The sequence below is a fragment of the Thamnophis elegans genome, chromosome 13 (assembly GCF_009769535.1).
Source record: "Thamnophis elegans isolate rThaEle1 chromosome 13, rThaEle1.pri, whole genome shotgun sequence".
NCBI classification, from domain to species: Eukaryota; Metazoa; Chordata; class Lepidosauria; order Squamata; family Colubridae; genus Thamnophis; species Thamnophis elegans.
In genome coordinates, this window is record NC_045553.1 from 37,023,852 (window position 1) to 37,037,823 (window position 13,972).

Consider the following 13,972-nt stretch of genomic DNA (forward strand, 5'->3'; position numbering starts at 1 on the left):
GAAGCCCTGCAGGACCTACATTTAAGCCCTCGAATGAGGAAACTTTTAGGAATTAGGCCTTGCAGGATCTCAAAAACAAAACCAACAACCTGGCATTGTGCAAGGGGTCCCAGGAATATCAACAGTCCATGATGATCCAGGACTTTTGCACAGGCACCAGAGGTGGGTTCCTACCAGTTCGCATCTATTCGGTAGAACCGGTTCGTCAAATCTACCGAAGCGGTTAGAAGAGGTTCCACCAGTGGACCCGGAAAGCAGGCCACACCTACAGAAGAGGTTCCAAAATTTTTTGAAACCCACCACTGGTCCTTGGATATGATTATTCTACACTATCATGCTCCTATTTATAAAACTCAGTGGCTCTGTGAAAGGTAAGGATGACTACTGCGTTTGTGGTGCAATCAGAACATTGCGTGTGTTGAAGTTGTTTTAACGCAAACCAAAGATGCCTTTTAAAAAAACAAGTTTACATCATATTCTTATGCATGCCAGTGCTGTGTGTGAGGTAATTTAAGGTGGTTCTGACAAGTGTCGTTGGCATCTTCATATCTGGTCACATGGGCGGCAAGCCACTCCCATCCGGTCACATGGGCGGCAAGCCACTCCCACAAAGGAGGCCACACCCACAGAGTAGGTTCGAACAATTTTTGAAACCCACCACTGACAGGCACCCAGGACAAAACATGTACAGAGCAAAGAAAGCGGAAAGAACAACTAAGATGATTAAAGACCTGGAGACTAAAACACAGGAAGAATGGTTGCAGGATTTGGGTTGGGCTAGGTAGAGAAAAGAAGGACGAGGGGTGGCAAGAGCTGAGGTGGCGCAGTGGGTAGAGTGCAGTACTGCAGGCCACTTCAGCTGACTGCTATCTGCAGTTCGGCAGTTCAAATCTCACCGGCTCAAGGTTGACTCAGCCTTCCATCCTTCCAAAGTGGGTAAAACGAGGACCCAGACTGTGGGGGCGATATGCTGACTCTGTAAACCGCTTAGAGAGGGCTGAAAGCCCTATGAAGCGGTATATAAGTCTAACTGCTATTGCTATTGCTACATGATAGCTGCATTCCAGTATTTGGGGAGCTGCTATAAAGAAGAGGGGGCCACTAGAAGGCAAGACAAGAAGCAAAGGATGGAACAAATCAAGGAGAGAAGCAACCTGAAATTAAGAAGAAACTTCCTAACAGTGAGGACAATTTACCAGTGGGACTGCTTGCGTTCAGAAGTTGTGGACGCTCCATCTTTGAAGGTGTTTAAGAAGAGACTGGACAGCCACTTGTCTGAAAAGGTAGAGGGTCACCTGCTTGAGCAGAAGTTGGACTAGAAAACCTCCATGGTGCCTTCCAGCTCTATTCTTTTTTTTTTTTAATAAATATTTTTTTAATTTTAATTAAAACAAGTACAGCATCTTTCTTTACATCTGTAGAAAATGTATCAATCGATTACAGATCCTCCACAATCAACAAACATAACTCATATTACCTCAAGCATTATTATATATCCATTTTCATTTGACTGTACTTATTATTTAAAAATATTAATACAAGTAATAATCTTGAACAATACCTGCCCACACCGGTGGGGGGAAAAAACAAAACAAAAAGAAAAGGCAAGAAAAAATAAAACAAAAAAAGACAAAAACTACAAAGGACAAGGCAGGAAAGGAAAACAAAACACAGGTATCTATTGTAAAAAAAAAAAGTATATCAGCTGGTTACAACATGCTTTGGTGCTTCTCTTCCATTAACTCATATTAATTCAAATATCTTGACTCAAATGTTTACCATATTAACATCATTATACCTTCAATTTTAATTACCTATAGTTATTTAAACATCCTTCATCCTTAACTATGCCAAAGAGTTAACCCATAGCACATGCTGACCTTTCATTTACTTGCTTGTAAAGTCCTCTATTAGCATCAAATCCTCATATCCTATTTTAGCTGAACATCCATAATATTTAATTATATCATATATCATAACATTTTCCCAGTATTGATTAACATTTGATTGTATGTATCTTATTTAGTTTTTATAATAGTAATAATTGTTGTAGTTAATACTCTTTATGTATAATTCAAAAATATTTTCTCATATCCAATTGTTATATATCATATCAACTCCACATTATATACATTACTATCAATATCAGTTATTATTCAGCTATATCTGTTACAAAGAGAGCAATTAGGTTTAGCTAGATTTCAATTGTATTCTTCAGTCTATTAGCCAATTCCATATTATATACATTACCATCAATGTTAATTATTATTCAGCTATATCTATTACAAATTAAAGTAATCAGATTTAGCTAATTTTAAGTTGTATTCTCCCATCTGTCAGCCTGTGTCCCTCCAACAGCGAGTTTTTCTCAGTCCAATAGCCATTCGTTGGATAAATTTACCAAATGTTTTTATAAGCAAATCCAGACAAAGATATCTTCGCACCTTTTGACTTTGAATGTCAGTGATGAAATAATAATGTTGTCCCGGGCTTGTAAAATTTTTCAAATTAACTTTAATTCTCAAGGGTGGATTTTCCATTCCTCCTGCACTCTGTCTCTTTAAATGAGTCTTCTTTATAGCTCCCCCCCTCCTTTCTTCCTCTGAGATAGACCAGACACCATTTCTCACATTTTCCATTTGTATTTCAGGAACGTTTAAACATTCAACGATCTCAGTTTTTACTTCATATTTTAAAATCAGATGATCCAATTTTCTTTCCAGTCTCTGATAAGAGTCAAAAAGCTCTCGACATGCGGAAAAAAGAATCTGGAGTGAAATATTAGAGGTATTTTGAGATGCCATGATGTGTCGCAGTTAAAAATTGCAAGCTCTTTTTTTTCCACAGACTTCGAAGCACTTTTCTTAGTCTCTTTGCAAGCTGTGCAATCTTATCTGATCGTAAACAGAGCCAAGTAATAAAAATGTCAGATCGTGAAGGGCTAATTAGTAGAAAATAAACTTTACGATCCACTTAGGGAGAGTCAGAGGGGGGAGGATGTCGAAGAGTTTCTTAAAGCGTTTAAGAAGTAAAGTAGCCACCAGCCATAAATCCATTAAAAAAAAACCAATTCGCCGCTAAATTCTTCTATTCTTTGGTTTCAATTAGCTTAAGCTTTTAATGCGGACAGTCTCTTTTGAATAATAAAATCAGCTTACCAGATGACATCACTTCTGCCATTCTTAGGGGCAACCTGCAATTTCAGTTAGCACGCAGCTAATCCAGAAAGGAATTGGCACGAGGAGTTAATACCCCCCCCCCCCGAGACTTTGCGGGTGTCTCTGAGGTCCTGGGTCTCTCCTCACCTTCACTGTCATCTCCGGGACAGCTAGAGTTCAAAGAACCCGTCCAAAAATCCTTCGGAATAGAGGAATTTCAGGAATAGCCTGAAACTCCGTCTTCTCACTGCTAAGCCCCGCCTTCTTCCCTGCCTTCCAGCTCTATTCTGATTCAGGTTCAAGGAATGCTTGGAACAAAGCTATAATTAGATTACTCTCAGCCATATAGTGTTGTGAATTATTCACCAATTTCTCCAAGGGGTTCTTCTTCCTCCAAGGAGATTTTCCTCATTTCTTTCACTGATGATTGTGAACGTCCAACAAAATTGCTAGGGGGCAGCAATGTAATCTAGAATCAGGAGTCTCCGACCTTGGCAACTTTAAGACTTGTGAACTTCAACTCCCAGAATTCCTCAATTTCATTCTGGAGGGTGCTAGGATTGTTCCTCAGAGATTGAGACAGTTAATCAATCTCAACTTTATATTCTCTCACTTTCAACTTAATAAGCTTGGGCCCATTGGAAAAAAAAAACACTTTATCTAGCCACCTTATTCTCTGTCGTCCCCTTCTTCTTTTGCCCTCAATCATTCCAGTTTTAGGCTCTTCTCCAGTGAGTCCTTCCTTCTCATTAGGTGTCCAAAGTATTTGAGTTTCCTTTTCAGGATCTGGCCTTCTAAAACACACTCAGGGTTGATCTCTTCTAGGACTGACTGGTTTGATCACCTTGCAGTCCAAGGGACTCGCAGGAATCTTCTCCGGCACTATAGTTCAAAGGCCTCAATTCTTTGGCGCTCTGCCTTTCCAACTTTCACAGCCCTACATTGCAACTGGGAAAACCATAGCCTTGACTATACGCACTTTTGTTGGCAGGGTTATGACTCTGCTTTTTAGTATGACGTCTAGATTTGGTTTGGTATGGATGATGCAAATCGACAAAATAAATGGATTTTTCCTGTCTCCACAATTTCAAGCAGTTTACCCTCCCATAACAATATGATACCCTAATCATTTGAAGAAACCAAAGCTGCGGGCTGTTTATGCTATCAATAAATTCAGATAGTTGATGGGTTTGGAGAAGGAATTCATCTCACTCATGAAATTCACTTAGGGGCAAATTGTAATAGCAGAATTCCCAGCTCCCAATATGTATGAATTAACTTCCTCCGGACATCTGATGTTTATAACATTCTCTGCATCCTGGATTGACTGAAAGTTAGTTCTTCTTTTACAACTTTTTAGCTACTTCTTTTGGACAGAAAGCCTTGGAGAGATCCCGAGAGATCTTTCCGATCCATCGTGCATTGTCTTTTCAGAACTTTAACTCCTCGTTTTTTGTTTATTTCCACCTTTTCTTTTCTCCTCTTCCCTCCCTCCTTCCTTCCCTCCTATGCTGCAGCCTGTGCTACACTAAAGGATGGCTTATTATAGAAGATGGGCTGTTTTAGATTTGCAATTATTACACCATTTCAAAATATAGAAGGGGATTCTTTTTACTTTATTATTCCTTGCATTGATGATTATGTTGAATGACAACCCTTCTACTTGTATGCGCACAATTTGTGCCTGGTTAGGGGTTTTTTCGGGGGGGTGGATGGGTGAGGAAGCCATCAGTTGTCTAATTCACCATCCGAATCCTGAGGTCGTTCAATTGTCTAAACCTACCAGATGCGTACTTCAAAATTAATTTGGTCAGCCACCAGAGACCAAAAAAAAAATCCATAGAGGTAAGTACGTGATATTTCCTTCATGGCTCTAAGGAACAACACTTATCATTCCACGTTTCCATCCTGGAATTTGAACCGGCTAGTGGGCTGTAAATAGATTGGCCTGTCTCTCAATCCATTCCCTAGGTAGAAGGCATTTTTACAAAGTAGCTCGGAGGGCACGAACATCTTATATTTCCAGCACTGCCTGAAGGGATGTACGAAGATTTTAAAAAAAACACCAAACAAATTATTTTTGCAGCCAAGCCTAGAAAAACCCCAGTAAAATGACCGCGTTTGGTTTGTCCCAAAGCTGTTCTGAAATATAAATCTCTAAATTACTTCTTTGGTTTCATGGCACTTTGCTCTTGGATTTTTTTCACACGTAATAAGGATGCTGTTTTCCTGTCGTGGATCATGTGATGGAAGAATGAATAGACATTCGGCTCGGAAGAATCTCTACATCATTCTCATCTCACAGACAGTGGCATTTTAGTTACATTACAAGCCCTCATCTATATTGAATGGCTCAGGCTAAGTGGAGAAGGAGGGATGAAATAACAAACCAAGGCTGTGGACTTCAATTATCATGAGCAGACTGTAACTCAGAAAGCTAAAGCTTGTGACAAATTTGAAGACAACCCAATATTATGTTGGGGGCAAGAGGCTGACTCTGTAAACTGCTTAGAGAGGTCTGTAAAGCACTGTGAAGCAGTATATAAATCTAAGTGCTATTGCCCTTCCTTCCTTCCTTCCTTCCTTCCTTCCTTCCTTCCTTCCTTCCTTCCTGCCTGCCTGCCTGCCTGCCTGCCTGCCTGCCTGCCTGCCTGCACGCACAGTGGTTAGAATGTAGTATTGCAGGTTAATTCTGCCAACTGCCAGCAGTTCGATCTTGACTGGCTCAAGTTTGACTCAGCCTTCCATCCTGAGATCGGTAAAATTTGGATCCAAATTGTTGGGGGCCACATGCTGATTCTGTAAACTGCTTAGAGTGGTGTTAACAGTGGTGGGCTTCAAAAATTGTTCGAACCTATTCTGTGGGTGTGGCCTCTTTGTGGGAGTGGCTTGCCACCCATGTGACCAGATGGGAGTGGCTTGCTGCCCATGTGACCGGATATGAAATTATGAATTAGTACTTAGGTCAGTCCAAGTAGCTATTCAGAAACTCTGGCATTGAAGCATGCAAGTCTTAAAGCTGTCAAGTTACAAGATCCTTGTACCCCTAACCCTTTAGAAAAAAAACTAGGGGTCTTCAAACCTGACAGCTTTAAGACTTGTGGACTTCAACTCCCAGAATTCCTCTTCCAGTCACGTTGGCTCAGGAACTCTGGCATTGAAGCATGCAAGTCTTAAAGCTGTCAAGTTACAAGATCCTTGCACCTCTAACCCTTTAGCAGTGGTGGGTTTCAAAAAATTTTGGAACCTCTTCTGTAGGTGTGGCCTGCTTTCCGGGTCCACTGGTGGAACCTCTTCTAACCGGTCCGGTAGATTTGACGAACCGGTTCTACCGAATAGGTGCGAACTGGTAGGAACCCACCTCTGGCTGTTAAGCACTGTGCACCCTTATATAAGACTAAGTGCTATTGCTATTATCATGGGAAAACCAGCATTGCTAAGCTTTGAACAAAGGTCTCATTTGACATATGCAGCAGAATATCAATTTATAGAATATATTGACTAATCTGCAAATACATTAGACATTTCTACCTGTAAACTAAATCAACAGCTAGTTTGCCTTCTCAGGAAGGCCTAAGAAATGTGAGTTGAACTTTTCTTGGCATCATCTTCCCTAAGGTATAAATCCCAAGGTAGGAATAACTATAGTAGTTACCTTGATATAAAGCTATATAAATGGATAAGTGGAGATCTGCTTATTCAAGCTTGGAATGTCTATCAAAAAGGCATAGTAGCTGGAATGTAGTAAGGCCCGATAGCTTTGCAAAGATAGTACTATTAGTATACTGGAATCAGTTCAATGTGTAATCATGGGGCTTGAAGATAGCTTGGAGACCATCTAGTCCAACTTGTACAATGCATGATACAACTACAGCATCAATGTCTATGGAAATTCATGGTCCTCATTGTCCCAAAGGTGTATTTTCAAAAGAGGCAACTGGACTTTCTTTGTTTTTGTGCAATGAAGTGAAGATGTTTCACTTCTCATCCAAGAAGTTTCTTCAGTTCTTCTTCTTCAGAACTAAAGAAGCTTCTAGGATGAGAAGCGAAGCATTTTCTAAGAAAAAAAACAAAGTCCAGTTGCCTTTTGAAAAAGCACCTTGGTACAGCATCAATGCCCAACTTTTTGTATTTATCTAGTAGATGAAACTTTATTCCCATCTTCCAAGACAACCCATTTCATACCATCAGGAAGCTCCACATCATATTTAATTGGCTACCTGCCACCTAGGCTCACTGGTTCTAGTGCCATTCATTTAAAGAACAGACAGGAAACTGACTCCCTTTCAACCTAGTTGTAATTGTATGGAAATATTTATTTATCAGTGTTCTTAAAAGATTGGCCTTGCACATTAACGGCAGGACTTAGTTCTATCAACAGTAGTGTGAGAGCATCTTAAAGTCAATCCCTCTGCCAGCATCCTTCAAGGGGCATCTATAGTTTCAAAGTTTGTTTTCTCAACGGCCTCGGGGGTAGGCCATTCCGAGAAAGACCGTCTGATCGAAGCTTGCCCAGCAAATTGAAGCTGGATGAAGAGTTGTTATTCAACAGTTCCTCCAAGTCAAAGCCTAATTACATTTTACTAACTTTACCGAAAAAGGGGGGGAAAAATGACTTCTTTGAGCTGTGGTGCTGGAGAAGACTCTTGTTTATTTTTTTGGACAGTCAAGATGACTAACAAGCAAGTTGTGGAGTGGATAACACCAGACATGTCATTGGAAGGCAAAATCACAAAACTGTCTCACTTATTTTGGCCCTGTCATGCTGGGGAGAAATCACTGGAGGAAGCAATTTTGTTTGGAAGAGTTAGGGGTAAAAGGAAAACAGGCAGCCAAAGAACATGGTGGCTGGATAATATCAATATCAACTGACACCAGCCAGACCATAGAACAACTCAAAGAAATAGTCAAGATCAGAAGATGTGGAAAGATGTGGCCAATTGAATCGTCAAGAGTCGGACTCAACTGAATGGATAACATCAACATTACTGACATCCGCATGCTTCTACGTGCTATTGAAATTGCATTGGCTGTTTTGGGGGAAAAGCAGGATTAGCATATGTGGGATATGCCAAAACAGCCAGGCTTCCAGACCTGACTATTCCCCTGCCTCCCTTGAGGTTGTCTGTATTGAAATGTATTTCTTGGAAAAAGCCACGTAGAATCAGAGTGTGTTGCCAGAGGAGTGTGTATCCTGGAGCAGTTAATCAAAGAAAACAGAACCATCCCATTTCCCAGAAGAAGTTTGTCACGGCTGGAGCTGCCTCAATGCTCAATAATACGTGCGGGGCTAAAACGTCTCTGTTCTACCTGTACGGTGCTGCATTTTGCAAATGCAGAGTTTTTCTGCAGGCTAAAACCTACAAAGATTGGTTGCAGGAACTGGGTACATCTAGTCTAGTGAAAAGAAGGACTAGGGGTGACACGATAGCAGTGTCCCAATATTTGGGGGCAGAGGTGGGTTCCTACCAGTTCGCACCTATTCGGTAGAACCGGTTCGTGAAATCTACCGAACCGGTTAGAAGAGGTTCCACCAGTGGACCCGGAAAGCAGGCCTCACTTACAGAAGAGGTTCCAAACTTCGAACCTACTCTGTAGGTGTGGCCTCCTTTGTGGGAGTGGCTTGCCACCCATGTGACCGGATGGGAGTGGCTTGCCGCCCATGTGACCAGATATGAAGATGCTGACGACACTTGTCAGAACCACCTTAAATTACCTCACACACAGCACTGGCATGCATAAGAATATGATGTAAACTTGTTTTTTAAAAGGCATCTTTGGTTTGCGTTAAAACAACTTCAACACACGCAATGTTCTGATTGCACCACAAACGCAGTAGTTACCTTTCACAGAGGCACTGAGTTTTATAAATATGAGCGTGATAGTGTAGAATAATCATATCCAAGGACCAGTGGTGGGTTTAAAAAAAAATTGGAACCTCTTCTGTAGGTGTGGCCTGCTTTCCGGGTCCACTGGTGGAACCTCTTCTAACCGGTTCAGTAGATTTGATGAACCGGTTCTACCGAATAGGTGCGAACTGGTAGGAAGCCACCTCTGGTGCTTCCCCAGTGCTCGAACGAGTGAGTGAGTGAGTTAGTTTACTTTATTGTCATTGCACATCGTACAACGAAATTAAATGCCATCTCCAGTGTACATTATAACTATAAAAATAAAACATGAACACACATGCTTCACATTCTACACAGCTGAATTGAAAACCCAATATTGTATTAATATTGCACTATACAGTAGAATTCAATATAGTCACTGCTCTGGGATAGAAGCTGTTTTACAGCCTACTTGTCCTTGTTTTTATTCTCCTGTACCGGCTGCCAGATGGTAATAGTTCAAAAATAAAGGGGTGCCCAGGATAAGATGGATCTTGAAGAATGTTTTGAACTTTCTTAAGGCAGCTCTAAAGCTCTTCCAAAGAGGGGAGAGGGCAACGAATGATCCTCAGGGCAATGACGTTAACCTTGTGGAACCCTGTCCTATCTGCCACTGTGCAGTTGGCAAACCTTACACAGGTAGTGGAATTATCCTTATTTCACCATTATTGAATAAATATCCATGGTGCACAGAATAATTTGATACTCTCTGTTGCTTTCAGACACCAACTCTGCTACAATAAAGAAAGCTGCTATGTTCTGAATAGCAGCATCTAAACCAGTGTTTCTCAACCTTGGCCACTTGAAGATGTCTGGACTTCAACTCCCAGAATTCCCCAGCCAGCTGGCTGGGGAATTCTGGGAGTTGAAGTCCAGACATCTTCAAGTGGCCAAGGTTGAGAAACACTGATCTAAACTATGTCAGCAGGTGCTACAAATCAATTTTAATGAGTACCAGATTGATTATCATAGAGTGTTTAGTAAAAGATGTATTCTTTTATTTGTATTAGGTTTTTTCTTTCCATGTTTGTTTTTACGTCCCTTCATTTATTTTTTGCCCTTCCTTTTAGATTTTTTTTTAAAAGGTTTTTATTTTTACCCTTTTCAGTTTTTTTAATGCAATTTTATTTTTGTACTCTTTTTATTGCTTTTAAAACTCTTGTGCTCCACCCTTCCCATGTCGTTGTTGGTAATAAAGGTTGATTTGATGTCGTTTGGCATCACTTAAATTGAATTCAAAAGGAATTGTGGTGTTATGAATAATCACCAAGTATGTTTTAAGTCTTTCTTTCCCATTCTCTAGCTTTCATGTTACAATTTGTTCCTAATTTTCCAAGGACTTGCATCCCACTTAAAGTACCTGGGCCTCAGGTTATAGACCTCTGTTCTCTTGATGGCAAGAGATTTTTTTTTTTTTGCTTTTTTGGCTGCCAGGATAGCTGAAAAGCACAGCAGTGTCTTATAAGGAGCTTCAGTAGATAAAGAACGCGGAGCAGCACCTAGACAAAAATGTCCACGGCCTGCATTTTCTGGAATTGTAGTCCCAACACATCTGGCAGACAGCTGGCTAGGAAAAGCCACCATACATGGTCAGTTGATGTCTAAATCAATTGGCACATTAATAAAGAGTGTGGGATCAACACATCAATCCTTAAGTAACTTTGTAGATTTTTTTCTTTTTGGTTTTGGAACAAAAAGAAGAGTAATAACATTGCTGGAAATGTTTCTCCTCTGTTCCTTGGATTGATGTTTATATTCCATCCGAGTACAGAGTGGGTTCTGTTAAAAATAACTGTTTTTAAATAATAAGATATAGTCATACTCTAAGCTCATTAATCAGCGGGTCAAGAGAAGCACTAGAAGAGTAGGCTCTCATTGTTTGCTCCAAGATCATTTTCCTAATTATTACCACCTTTTCTCTTATGACCTGGCTGGACAAACATTGTAGGAAAAGTGCCTTGGAGCAGATGACTCTGGTCTTAAGACAGTTGCAACTCCTTGTCATCAAAGAGAAGGACCAATATTTTCCCCCTAACCAAAGGGAGTCCCCTTGTGGAGTACCGTGAAGCCGTTACCCTGGCAACTCCACTGCGCTGTACACTAGAAGCCATTTTACAGCAGCAGAGTAGAAGCCATTTTAAGGCACAACAGGCTTTATCTTAACAGAACACACACCCTGAGGGGTGTTATGGGTGTCTTACCCCCACAGTGTTTTTTTTCCCAGAGAGTAAGTCATCTGTGTACCAAGTTTGGTTGAAATTGCTCAAGGCGTTCCAGAGTTATGCTGGAACACACACACACACACACACACACACACACACACAGAGAGCCGTTATATATATATAGAGAGAAGATAAATATAATCTGACAGTTGGGATGTAGCTCACAAAAGTACATTTGATGGAGTTCCCTATATATAAGATTAAAATAATTACACGATCATATTTCTGAAAAACAGAATCCCAGCCTTTCTCTGGCATTTTTGAGATCAATGATCAAGCAGTTAACAGCACTTTCAGGCAGATCAGATTAGAAACCAAATTTATGAATGCTTATGCTATTTTTATTATAGGATTAGAGTAACAGAATCTTGCAAAGCTGAAAGCCCTGGCTTTATATAAAGAATTAGGAAGGGTCTAGTCTGAGTCTCAAATTACATTTCTGGTTTGGACTCAAATTTCTGTTATCTGACTATTATCTTGAGTCTTGGCTCTTCCTCCTGTTGCTCAAGGTTATTCTCAAAGTCCATTACATCAGTTCACCTATCTCTGGGGTAACTGAGTCCATCTTCTTCTAGTCATGATTCCTTTTACCTTCCTAGCATCAGTGCCTTTGCATGATGTGCCTGAAGTGGGATAATTTGAAGCTGGTCATTTGTTCCCTTGGATTGTTTTCATGGCTTCTCAAGAGTTTTCTCCCACACCAAAGTTCTAAAAGATCAATACTCTTCTTATTCTGACTCTTTAAAGTTTTAACAGAGTTGGAAGGGACCTTATAGGTCATCTAGTCCAATCCCCCCTACTCACTCAAGAGACCCTACACCATTTCTGACAAACAGCTGTCTAATCTCTTCTTGAAAGTCTTGGAAGCTCCCACAACTTCCAAGGGCAAGCTGTTCCATTGGTTAATTGTTCTCACTGTCAGAAAGTTCCTCCTTATTTCCAGATTGAATCTCTCCTGGTTCAGTTTCCATCCATCATTCCTTGTCTGGCCTTCAGGTTCTTTAGAAAATAGCTTGACCCTCTCCTCTCTGTGGCAGCCCCTCAGATATTGGAAGACTGCTATCATGTCTCCCTTGGACCTTCTCTTCACTAGACTAGCCATGCCCAGTTCCTGCAACCGCTCATCCTATGTTTTAGCCTTCAGTCCCCTAATCATCTTTGTTGCTCTTCTCTGTACTTTTTCTAGAGTCTTCACATCTTTTTTTTATAATTCTATACAATACAATAGCAGAGTTGGAAGGGACCTTGGAGGTCTTCTAGCAGGAAACCCTATACTGTTTCAGACAAATGGCTATCCAACATCTTCTTAAAGACTTCCAGTGCTGGGGCATTCACAACTTCTGGAGGCAAACTGTTCCACTGATTCATTGTTCTAACTGTCAGGAAATTTCTCCTCAGTTCTAAATTGCTTCTCTCCTTGGTTAGTTTCCACCCATTGCTTCTTGTTCTACCCTCAGGTGCCTTGGAGAATAGTTTGACTCCTTCTTCTTTGTGTCAACCCCTGAGATATTGGAAGACTGCTATCATGTCTCCCCTAGTCCTTCTTTCTATTAAACTAGACATACCCAGTTCCTGCAACCGTTCTTCATATGTTTTAGTCTCCAGTCCCCTAATCCTCTTTCTGTCTTATAATAGAATATGTTTATTACTTGCATATGGACCAAATCCTCTCATGCTACTCAATAAACAGAGTCAATGTGGATTTGAAATCTTCATGAACTGTGGGCATCGTAGCAGAAAGTCAACTTTGCTTTAAAATCGAGCTGTTTGGGTCTTTCCCGCTCCATGTGGCCATGCAACCAAAGGTTAACCATGGCAAAATCAATACCAATAACTCCTCCCCACCTGTTTCCTGACCTAAAAGGCCTCTAACCTCCAACTCGACCAAGTCATGATTTTCTTCTCACTTGGGATCTCCGAGAAGGAACAGCGGCAGCCAAAGAATCAGTCAGGGCTGGGCGTGTAATATGCAATGAGGAGAAAGCTGATAATCCAGTGTGTGTTTTTCTGTTCTCTCTCTGTGTGGTCTGTACCCTACGTAGTAATCGTATCTGTCCCTTGGGGACTGGCGTGCCTTCATACTGGAAAGAAAGAACTTCTGGAGGCATTGAAATTTGTTTGCCACTCGCAGTAAACAGTAACATACCCAATTCATGGAGGAGGCCTTTCTTTTGATATTTTTTCTGCTCTCCTAATTGCCCCCCTCAATTTAGATTCTGGATTGCTTTTTTGGAGGAAGGTTCACCCCCCCCCCCAATGACTTCATTCCACCCCATTTTGTTTTCACCAGGAAAGAGAGGAGCACCACTTTGCTGAGGGATCTATTTCTTTTTTTGTAAATGTGTTTTTTATTTTCCATTTTCATTTTCGTACAGTCACGTATATACTGTGCATAACCGGGGCCATATAACATTAAACAATAAACGCAGCATTTCCTCTTATCAGCAATACCCCCAAAAGTAAAAACCCAATGTGCCTCTTCGACCCTCCATACACCCTTTCTTTCGTCCCCCTCCAACTTTCCATCTTCCCTCCATCATTCCCCTCTACCCTACTTCCCCTCCCACTCTTCCCCTCCTCTCTCCCGATACACTCCCTCCCTTCCTTCTCCCCCTCCCTCCAGTCCTCTCTCCCACCCTCTCTACCCCTCTTTCTTCTGTCCTGCTGAGGGATCTGTTTTTTAAAGGCTATGAGGGAGAGTATC